Source organism: Corvus kubaryi, unplaced genomic scaffold, assembly GCF_017639235.1.
Source record: "Corvus kubaryi isolate FWS band 111438036 unplaced genomic scaffold, C.kubaryi_AGA036_p1.0 66, whole genome shotgun sequence".
In the NCBI taxonomy this organism is placed as follows: domain Eukaryota; kingdom Metazoa; phylum Chordata; class Aves; order Passeriformes; family Corvidae; genus Corvus; species Corvus kubaryi.
Window position 1 is genome coordinate 23707776 of NW_024582054.1, and position 11702 is coordinate 23719477.

The following is an 11702-nucleotide window of genomic DNA, read 5'->3' on the forward strand; positions in this document are numbered from 1 at the left end:
TAACAAATTGTAGAATCCCGCTTGTAGAAATTGGGATATGATATTGTGAAAGCTGACAGTATCTTTAACTGTGGATGGCTAAAACAGTTTGTGTCTCATAAATTATGCAGACAGTATTTGGATGCAAGGACTAAGAAACTGTCAGAGTTGAGCCAGGTTACAAGCCCTAGTGACATGCAAGATGTTCGTGAATTTGATCAAAAAGAAGAAGTAATAAAGAATTTCTTTCTTTTAGGTCTATGAAGAAAAATAAACCCAAGATGATAGTTACATCAGTCGAAATGAATGAAGTGACCAAGACCTGTGGTTTAGAGGAAAAGAAGAATATCGAAGAGAAAGATAAGGATACCACCATAATAAGATGAAAATACCTGAAATAATAGAGCAGAGAAGAGATGAAAGGGAGGATTAGAGGAAACAGGAAAACAGGTAAGAAAAAGAGTTAAGAAAGGAGGAGGAAGACAAGATTTTAAGTGTGCAATTGATTATGCTGATGAGACAAACATGATTTTTAAATCTGATCTTTGACTAAGAACTCTTAACATCTTTGCTGAGAAGAAGATTTTCCAGTGAAGTCAGACGTAGAGATGAGTACAGGAGAATTCCAGACACATGCTGTATTTCTTTAAAAATTTGAGATGAGAAAAAAAGAATAAAAAACCTAAATTAACACCTAGGGCATTAGTGGAAAACAAGAAGATCTTAAATTTCTAAGGTAAGGAAAACAAAGACGTATTTGTACACTAAGAGAGAAAACATAGGGAGTAGTGACAGAAAGTCATGGAGAATATGACAAAGTAGATGAGGAGATTCTCTAAGAAAAATTATCATTAAAACTCATAAGAGAAGGAAGTAAAAGATCAGTATGGGAAAATCATATAGTTACTCCAATATTAAATTGGAGCATAATGGAAAGATTATTGCCTGATAAGTAATCTTGGATGGTATTTTTAATTGCTTTTCAGTTTTCTACATTGTATATAGAAAATTATACTAGCTTCATAAATACCTGTGTGCCTAGGAAAAGCTTGCTAGAAATTTTTAGTGGTATAATTCAGATCATAATTTACCAAGTATTTATTAGAACAAGTTTATGAAGAAGATATAACGGTGTAAGAGAAAGCTCATCTTGGAACAGCCCTATGTCTTGACTGGAGAATCAGCAAGAACCTGGAAAAGTGATTATTTTTTCTTGTGAGACTTTACATATTAAGGATGTAAGTTAATTCTACTGATCTTCCTACTATCCTCTAACATGAAAAAAAAAAAAGCCAATATCAAAATGACACAATGCTAGGTTACAAATTCCACTTCCTACTCGCATTTCCTATTTGCAATATAAAGTGATACAGATACAAATACATATGCATGTATGTACACACACACGACACTATAAAGATACCTTGCAAAATCTAAGAGTAGTTATCATATTTACAAAGGAAGTAAATATAACCAAGATGACCTATTATCTTATTTTTATTTTTTATAAAATAAAATATTTTTTATATGGAGAAAAAACATTGTAGGTTTTTTCTCCCTCATGCCCACCATGCCATAAAAATGTATAGAAATTTGTAATTTCTTAATGAACTTCAAAATTTTGCATCTTTTCCTCATTCTTAACAAAGCACTTAATATAGCATTAGATCATGACTACATCTGAAAGCATACCTCCTTAATAGAGCAAAACAAAGGACAAAGTTAAGGTTGAATGCATTGCACTGAAAGGAAATGGTGTTGAGTGATGACAGATTCTATTGCAGTTAGGAGGGGATGTATGTTTTCATTCACAGAATCACAAGGCTGAAAATGACCTCAAGAGGTCAGTTAGTCCATCCCTCTGCCCTAAGGCAAAACCAACTCTACCTATGTTATCCCTGACAATTGCTTGTCTAATCCTGCTCTTAAAGGCCTCTAATGATGGAGATCCCACACTGTCTTTTTTGAATACTTCCCTGAGCTTTCTGTTAGAAGGCATTTCATAACATTTTTATGGACTATTCTTTGCCTCAGTTAAGCCTATTGCATCTTAGTCTGGTCAGAGGGGGATCTATTAATTTCCATATGTTTTTTTAATTTTTCGTCTTTGGGAATTTATTTAAGGATAAATGTGATATGGGGTGCTAATTTTATGCCAAGCAGGACAGAGAAGATCCCTTAAAATATTTTGTGTCTTCACAGTTATTTTAAGAAATTATTTGGAGTCAGGAGCCTAGAGGTGAAAAGAAGGACTGATTTATAGCACTTTTTTTTTCCTTTACATTCATTGAAATAAACATCTGATGAGTTGTAGGAACATAGTTAATGTACGTTAAGAGGGGAAATAATGCAGACAATATATCTTTATGTGAAATGAAACATTTGAAAACATCAAGGAAGAGGACATTGTTGAGTACTGAGTTTTGTATCCATGTCTCCAGCTGAAATCACTGCCCACTGGCAACCACAGAGAGTAGAGAGTGAAGAGCACCCAGAGGAAGGGTTATCCTTCACTGCCACAGTCAACCTAAAGTGTACCAGTCGTGACCTCATACTTGATTTTTAGGTTCCTGTGGCTGTAATTATATTACAGAACCTTTCCCGTAGCACATAGCTTCTGAGCAAAGGCTTTGGAAATACTGATTTATCAAACACAATGACTTTGTAAATTGCTACTCTAAATAAGAAAGTGCTGAAGTAGCCTAAACACATTTTATTTTCCTTTCCCTTTTTTTCTAGACTCCATCACCAGTCTAAGTTCTTCATCTCATTCTTGACAATTCATTGACCACAAGAAAAATTGGCTCAAGAAGCTTCAGAAGTCACATCGTTAGCAAGAAATTACACAAAATATGACTGTACTAGCAACAGAAACTACAGAAAATAAAAATGTTAAAAGTTAATGTATTTCTGGCAAATATTTCTCTCTTCTATTAAAGCAAGAAAAATCATTCCTCAAGAAAAAAATCTTTTTCCAACCATCTCTAATCAAATAACTGTGAGGAAGTTATTTACCTATTCTCTTTGGAACTGGCTGACCTGACCTTGACCAAAGGTTTTCAGTAGGGTTTTATAAAATTCTTGCATATTTACTTGTTTTGATCTTCTTTCAACTCAGACACCCCTAGATGCAAAACTCTGTATATTCCATGCACTTATGTGTTTGCACCATTTATCAAAGAGTTTGCAAAACTCTTATATTTTTTTCCAGATTAACACCTCTGCTTTGCAGCCACTTTCTTCAGTTACTTTTTACTCTAAATTATTTTGATTTATACAGAAGTAATGAAATACAGTGAATCCCTATAAAAATGTTTCATTTAATAAAAAATTAGGAGGCAGCTCCAATTTGATGATCTCTCATTTAAAAGAAACAGACTGTAGCACCTCTGTGTAAGTAGAAGAGGAAGGGACAGTCTCAGAAAACTACAGTGTGTCTGGGGACTGGGATGCTTTAGATAGTGACACTAATGTTCATTCTCCAAACAAGCTGGGGGACTACTGAGTTGAGAAAGAGCACTGTTTTCCCACAGCCCAGGGGCCCCACAAACTAGCCTGATTTTTTTCCTGCACAATCTATATAGCCAACAAGATTTACTGTCATGTTTAGGACGTGTTTTAAATAGTGATTTGCCATCTCTTAAATAAATGTTGTTTGTAGCAGACAGTCTCTGGTTTAGCTTTGTTTTCCCTATCTGCCATGAGGATCCTATTTTCCTGTTAGTATGCTGACAACACAACTTCGTTAAGGCTGGTTGGTTCCATTTGCATTGGACATCTCTTCTGCATATAGATTGATGAGTTTAATCAGCGAATCAGGAGAAAGACTTGGACATCAATCAGTGTCAGTTTTCCTTCTTTCTAATTTCTGATTTGCTACTTCTAGTTATCAATGCAATAAAATGATGCCAATTTGAGATAAAGGCTAGGAAATAATGCAAAGTTAGTGTAAAATTGTCAACAGGCCCAGGAGCCCTAGTGCACTGTGATCACTGATATTTTGAAAAAGAGACACCGTATTTAACAGCCAGGAGCAATGATGACTTCATTGTTCAGAGTTCAGTAAAGAAAACATTTAGTAGTCTACTGATTAAACTATACCATAATGTCTTTTGTCTTATTAGTAGAACAAAAGTATTCCTATGGATTTCCATGGACTGCTAATGAACCAAAAGGACAGTTTGTGCCTCAAAACCCAGCCTCATCTATCTTTAGAAGTAACATATTCTGTATTGTTTCATACTGCCAGCGTACCTGGAACATCTCAAAGTATTGTTTAGTGTATCTATTTTCACAGCAAACTGAAGGAGTAGGAAATTTTTTTCTTCATTATGGACAGAGTGGTCAATTAAGGCATAATTAGACTGAATCTATACTCTCAAGATCTGAATGTTCATATTGTTCTTTAGGAAGATAATTCTGAACATTAAGAAACTAATTCTTATCAATTTGAATATAAACAAGGTTTCCAAATTCCTCTAAGTATCCGGGTCTAACTGACTTCTCAGATCCTGTGAAGGCGATGAATCAAACTACACCCCCAGGCTGATTCCAAGCATTGCACTATTCTTCCCCAATGGAAAACACCATCCAGGTATACACCTTTGCCAACAGCAGATTGTTTTCCTGACTGTGGGGGGAATGGAGCAGTGTTTCCTTATTGCTAGACCACCTTTATTGTCACACTCTAGGATGAAGAGAAGTGTATAGAGCACTCCTCCCATACCTACAGGTTAGAGATGGAGAGATAAGGGAACTGGCAGAGACATCACTGCTCCTCATGCCCTAGCATGGCCATGTAGTTTTGGTCCACAGTGTGGGCCTAATTAAGGAATTAGACTAGCATCCTTTTTTACAGGGCTGTAGATTGAAAAACATTATAGTTAGGCCAATTATGCCTATACCTCATAAAATGCTAAAAAAATTCAGCTCAAAAGCCAGCCACCCAAGAAGATAAAATGTCTCATATAATTACACACCTTGAAGTATGTTTCTGCTTTTATAAATGCTACTACATGTTCATGGAGATTTTTCTTTAGTTTACATGCTAGAAGTCTGTGGTTTTGAAGCAGTAGGTCCTGAGATTTCTCCCTCAGTATTGAATGCTTCTGATTCAGCTATTTACAGCATTTTCATTACAAGTGGAAACCACACACCTATTTGTTACATCTAGTTTGTTTTATTTTTTTAAAACCTACGGCCAAACATTGTTGCCAGAAAAATCTGAGGAAATATCCATTCAATTTTAGTTTATATGCAGGCAATCACAGAATCACAGAATAGAATCACAGAATCACAGAATCACAGAATAGAATCACAGAATCCTGTGGTCAGATATGCTTAAAATGGAAACCACTTGCCTCACATATTAATTCATTCTGCAGTCTGCAATGTGGCACTGACTGAACATATACCATCTTTTTTGCTTCATACTTTGTAAAATAATTTTTCAATTTTAACTTTTTTTTTTTAAATTCTGAATGGTACATCTATTGAGAATAGTAAATCTATGATTATGAAATAATAAGGATGATGAGATGATACAACTATCTGCCAAAGCTGTATGTACTACAAGGTAGATTTCTTGTATATTTGTATGTTTGTATTTATATACAAATATAAAAATATGGATAGGTAGATGTATGTATATATATTTATATGAGAGTATAAAAATGCACATATATATGTATGCATATCTGAATATAAGTCTATACAGAACAGTCTCGGTACTTCATGTATTTCAATACATATATTTCAGAGAGAGTGGGAGAAGATCCAACTGGGCCTTATTTAAGAGTTATATGATCGTCCTAGTCTGGAAAGAAAATGGTATGATTTTATAAAACAAAGAAACAATAACAGAAGAATAAAGGCAACCCATCTCAAATATCAGAAAGTAAGCTATTTACTCATAGTGATAATGGTGACTGGTGATAATGGTGTCCTTTCCTGCCTATCCCAATGGCAGTAGCGAGACTTTGGTATAACAATACCTGGTATGAATAGAAGGCCTGCAGGGTTCAGAGGGTTTTGTCCTCCCAGAAGAGGTTTGAAAACATGCTGAGGTGTAGGTCCATAAGACCAATGCTATCTAAACTGGAAGATTTCCAAAAGTGTCCACTGCATTCCATATGCATTTATTAACCATCTCTGTAGCCACAGGAGAGTAAAATTGGAAGTTGCAGATGCATAATGATTAGACAGTTATTTTAAAATATATTCAGCATGCCAATATCACACCACCTAACAGAGCAGCAGTTCTCCAGATGCTCTGAATTCTATGTCCCAACAGCCATCAACGTTGGGTGATGGCTTTCAAGCCACCAAATTATATCTCCTATATGTTCAGACTGTGCTTTGCTATCTTCTCTTAGTGCTTTTCTCATAGAAACAAAGCCACATAGATGCTTAGGGCTCACTTCTAGAGGCACTGAGCATTGCAAAGGCACTTAGTGTCATCTGAGATGCCCTAAAACATTCCCGCCCAGCCTCAGCTGCCACTTCAGAAAGACACAGGTCTGCGGTAGGTGCGGCATCGCATCTGACAGCCGTATGTGGATGCCTTAGGGTGTGTCAAGCAATGCTTGATGACAATGCATAGAGAACTAAATCAAACCCTCCTGGAGAATGCTGCAATAACAAGTCTTGCCACCCTAGGCAGGTACCTCAGGCAGCCAAGTCCAAAAATTTGCCCCTAGAGAGGTGAGGCAGACATTGCTGGATCCTGCTGAGTCTGTGCTGCCAGGGCTCCCATCCCCATGGATGGGGGTGGAGGGTGAGAAGCAGATGAAGACAGGCTGCCTGGATCTGCCATCTCTGTGTTGAGCCCCCAGACTGCTGCTGTAGGCCTTGTGTTGCAGTAGCCTTTTCTGACTGTCTTTGCAGTCAATGCACTGCTCAAGGGAAAAATTTTCCTTTTTCTCTTATAGCCTGCTGTGGAGACACTTATCACCCAGGCTATTCAAACTGGCTCAGGGGTCCTGTTTAAAAGCACTCAACTGCATAACATATGGGGCTGGCTGCCCTTATACCAATGCCTAATTTTAGAAAGGAAAGAGGCAGGGATTCAGAAGAGCCTATGCTTTTACTGCAGGGCAAGCTCATATTCAGCAAGCAGGATCCAAAGTCCTTGACTTATAGAGTTGTATTTACAATTAGCTCTAATAACTGAGAAAAGACAGTTGTCCTGGAACTGACTCTGTGGGAACACCTGATCATGCAAACACAGAAGCTGAAGAAACCTCAAGGTATCTACACACACTTTTCACACCTCCCCGATTAGTGACTGGAGCCAGGCCCTTTTGCTTGTGATAGATTAATCAGACCTTCCCTCAGCCACTAACTGGATGACAATCAGGTTTTCAGGGTATGCTGAATGGAGGAAAAAATTCTCCTTCCCTACATTTTATATGTCTTTCATTTCTGGCCTAACTGTCTTTTTTTTTTCTTTCCCTTTTTTTTTTTTTAATGTGATTCATTTACTTTGTTACAGTTTCTTCTCCTTTAAATGAGCTGCATATTTTCACCCAGCATTACTAACTTCCATCAGTTTTCCACTGAAGACACAACCTTTTCGTCTTATTATAACAGCACAGCTTGCAAAGTGATAGCTAGGAATCAGATTGTGTCAGCACTCCCATTACACCCCCCCGTTTTCTGGGAGTCATTTTTAGTGTGGCCACAGAAATATACTCAGGACTTACTGCTGCTATCTAGGTTTTGTTCAAAGAGTGGATTTCCTTTTCCTCCATGCGGATGAAAACATTTGACCACTTTTAAACTCCAGGAATATAAACAAACCAGTACAGGGGAGAATGTGTCAAGTTCATGAGGCCAAGGTTACATCAGCAGTTGTCTGCTCTATCCCTTTTCTGCCCCAGCACTTTACCCTTCCTCATAGCGGCTGTGTGTCTAGTCAAGAGAACTGGATAACATTCTCTCTGAATGAATATACAAGGAGCCACTGAGATCATTTGCTCCACAGAAGAATTTCAGCTCTTGAATGTTTTTCCAAACTTTCTAGGGATATCCATTTAACTTCTCCACCTAGTTCACCAATGTCAGCTGAAGATGCAAGGATCCTAAGATTCCATTTCCTGGACTTTGTTCAAGGATTTGAATTTAATGTTGGGGTTGGGTTTTGGTTTTGGCTTGGTTTTTGAAAGCTTGTTTCTTTTGTTTGGTTGATCTTGTATTGTTACTGGATTTTTTTTCCATTGACTTATAATGATTTGAATCTGAATTGATATGGTCACCTGAATTCAATAAGAATATGTCTTCGTTTTCCTTCAATAATTTTTTTATAAGCCCTCAAATTATCTATCTCTCTCATGAACCGATTTTTAATAAATATCAGCACTCTTGATTCAAGAGGAAACAAAATAAAAATATTTCCAGAATTATTTAACTGCACTAGAAGTAGTTGTAACTGCACTGAACAAATTTGCTGAATGAATATGATTTCATAGTCATGCAAAATCACTTCTACCAACTTTCACATTCTATTACAGCTGAGCAAAAATTATGAAGAGAAAGTGTCTCTGATTGTATGCATTACTTATTTTGTCCTAGGCTTGGGGAAACTGAGGTATGTAGACTGTGGTGCCCCTGACAATTTGAGCCTGTCTGTAAAGAATCTATCTGTAATAGACTATTCTAGGTCCTGTGCCAAACTCAGAAATTTTCTCTCTCCAGTGAGCCAACATTACTCCAGTGGAAGCCCCGTGTACCAGCTTCTGACATGTGAGTTAATACCATGCTCATGCTGTCTCTCTCACCTAGTGGTCTACCTAAGTCAACTCCATCCTTTGAATCAAATTCTCTTTTCTCCTCAACACCACTTTAAATGTAAACATCATGTCCTTGTCTATAAGGCTTCACCTAACCAAGCTCCTCTCTTTTTTTGACTAGCCTTTTAAGGTTATTTTCATACTGATGCTTTATATATACATGTGTTTCTGCACAACTACAAAGGAAAATCATCAAGCACCTTGTTTCCAACTTTGAACTCATTTTCAGTTACATAACTCTGGACTGGTTCTTTCTAGAATTTCCCAGCTAACAAGTAAACTGCAGTGATCAATTGACTCCTGATTACCTCCCACAAATCCCTCCATAAATACACAAGTCTTCCATAAGCTTGCTGTGAAAGAACCCTGATATGCCATTACAAATGATGCCCTGGGAAGATCAAATTCTTCACCCTATTTTTCGGCTCCACTTATACATTTCACCAATGAATGAGGTCATTTTCTTTACTCAGTCTGTGACATCATTTCCACTGTGTGTATTCAAATCCATGTGAGAGCCCATTTCTTTTTGCTACCTGCAAGCACTAGCTAGTAATTGCTTATGTGGCAATCATGCTATATGAAAATAGATTGACAAACCAACTGTGTTATTAAAACTTAAAATTCAACAAGTAGATTAATTATCCTGACCACTATGGCTGTACGGTGAACTCCTCTAGACCTCTTCAGTTATTTAGACTGTTTCTTCTGTGAGACAAGGATCTTTCTTTTGGATGTGGTGAGAATATATCCAGAAGGCTGTAAATCATAGTTTACAAAACCTTAATTATCATAGCTCATCTTGGTAATAAAAGGGAAATTGCCCTAAACTAAGTTCTTATTTTCAGCAACCCAGTAATTCATTTTATCTGAACATCACAGTAAGGTTTTTTGGGGTTTTTTTTTGCTTTATATCTAGTACTTTTCACTTAAGAACTCTCTTCTAAAACAAACAAATAAAAATTAATTTGTGCTTCCCAATTTTTATTTTCCAGTTAAGCTTTTAAAAGTCGTACATATAATGCGGTTTGCTGATTTCAGCTCAATGCCTAAATACACCTGGATTTATTACTAACATTCTTTACAACACTGTTCAAGTGCCTTTAGCAATTGTTGTTATTTTGTTCCTTGTGGATAAAACTCTATTTTAAACCAAAATTTGGAGTCTGCTTTCTAGCCTACTTTTTGAGATTATTCAACTGCAGAGTTATGGAAAGTAAGTAACAAAGTTGAGAGACAGAAAGATAAACGCACTAATGTAAATTTAGGCCTCTTCAGGTCCCAGACATTTCCCACAGAATGCAGTGTGTTACTACAGCTTTACTGCAGCATGCATAAGAGCAGATTTAAGAGGTGATGCTTATAAGCTGAATTGTTTGGGGAAATGATGATGGATTTTTGGCCATGAAATAAAATCTGAGAGTACTGTAGCTGAAACTATAGAAGTATTCATTCTTCCCTTAGTAGGGGCTATTGGATAGAAAGGTGTCCCTTTCCAGAAAAGATGACCACTGAGAAGCTGTTCATTGAGATGATCCACATTAGAGTGGTCAGAGAAGCCTTTTACATATAGATGGTTAAAAGAATGAATGACCAGTTTCTGGTCCTCTGAGATGCCATAGGTCGACTTCCTCTGCTGTTTTGTTTGCATAATACCATCTTTAACTCAGAATTATCTAAAGGCATGATTTGACTTCACACTCCCACATTCCCAGGTGTAGCCTTCAGGGTATTTGCCATAGGTTATCCTCATATTATATTTCTTTGCTTCTGAAGTTGACCTTTTAGTCAATTTTCACTCCATCTTCCCAAGCAGCTTTGCACGTCTATAACACCTTTCCTCCAAAGGTCTCAAAGTGCCTTATAGACACCAATAAAATAAAGGTGAGATTTTCAAGGGTGCAAAGGGCACTTAGATTCCTCTTCCTGGTTTTCAGGGAGACCTGAGCATCTGTCTTTCCCTGTGGCATCTTTGGATATTTCTCTTTAACACACCCCACAAGGATGTGAAGAGGCTAAGTGTAGCTTGTTCCATTTTACGGAAGGGGAAACTGAGGCACAATTGCAGATAACAGGCTATGTAAGGCTCACAGCTGCACTTTCCTGGAAGGGCATCTAAGAGATTCAAGTTCTGGGCTGCTATCTTAATTATTAGAGTGCCCTTACAGGCAAACCTTCACATTTCCTTTTGCTACCTTAATTCAGATTACATTTGTGACGTGAGAAGAAAGGACCCTTCTTTAAAGCTGTTCCAGCTTCTTCAAGTCCATTCTAGAATATTTTAAAGCAAACTCCATGGAATGTACCCCCAGAGCCTGGAGCAAGCTTTTTCTCAGCTGTTCTGGTCTATTGGGTTCATATGTATTCAGGACTTCAGGCATTTTATGTAGCTAGTTGATTAAATATATATTTAGAATTTTTCCATATGCATATTAATTACCCAATAGACCAGAATGACTATTTAGGAGAAATTTCTGTCCATTGTGTAGAAGCATTATAAAAATACTATGAAAAATAGCAACTGTACATGCTTAAATTCTTCAATTCTTTATGTGCTGGACCCCTCTTATGCTCCCTAACATACCAGAACCCAGCTGCATCATACCTTGGAATAATCACCGGACGAACTTGCATTATTGCATTACATGGATGCAAAATCTCACCTGAAACTGAATTTTTTTCCTCCCTAGACCACGAACTGATAAATATCCCTAAGTGCAGATTGCTACAGGATCGGGACCCTTACAAAGTACCAGAGAGCAAATCCATCATCATTATTGTTGTTAGTGTTCTAATATTTTTTAAAATAAAGGAAATTATTGGGGGGGGTGGGGGGTGAGGGGGTGAGGAATAATGAACAAGTGCATTGTCCTATGCTATATGTCAGTTTGAATCTGGTTTGTGCTCCCATATTCATGGGTGGGTGTGAGAGGG

General features: G+C 37.2%; 1 long non-coding RNA gene across 1 annotated transcript; it reads left to right on the forward strand.

Annotated features, from left to right (window-relative positions):
* Positions 1-239: 239 nt before the first annotated feature.
* Positions 240-2882, forward strand: LOC121674187. The gene is made up of 2 exons (XR_006019485.1): positions 240-429; positions 2719-2882. It is a non-coding gene; the product is annotated as an uncharacterized LOC121674187 (long non-coding RNA).
* Positions 2883-11702: the final 8820 nt, after the last annotated feature.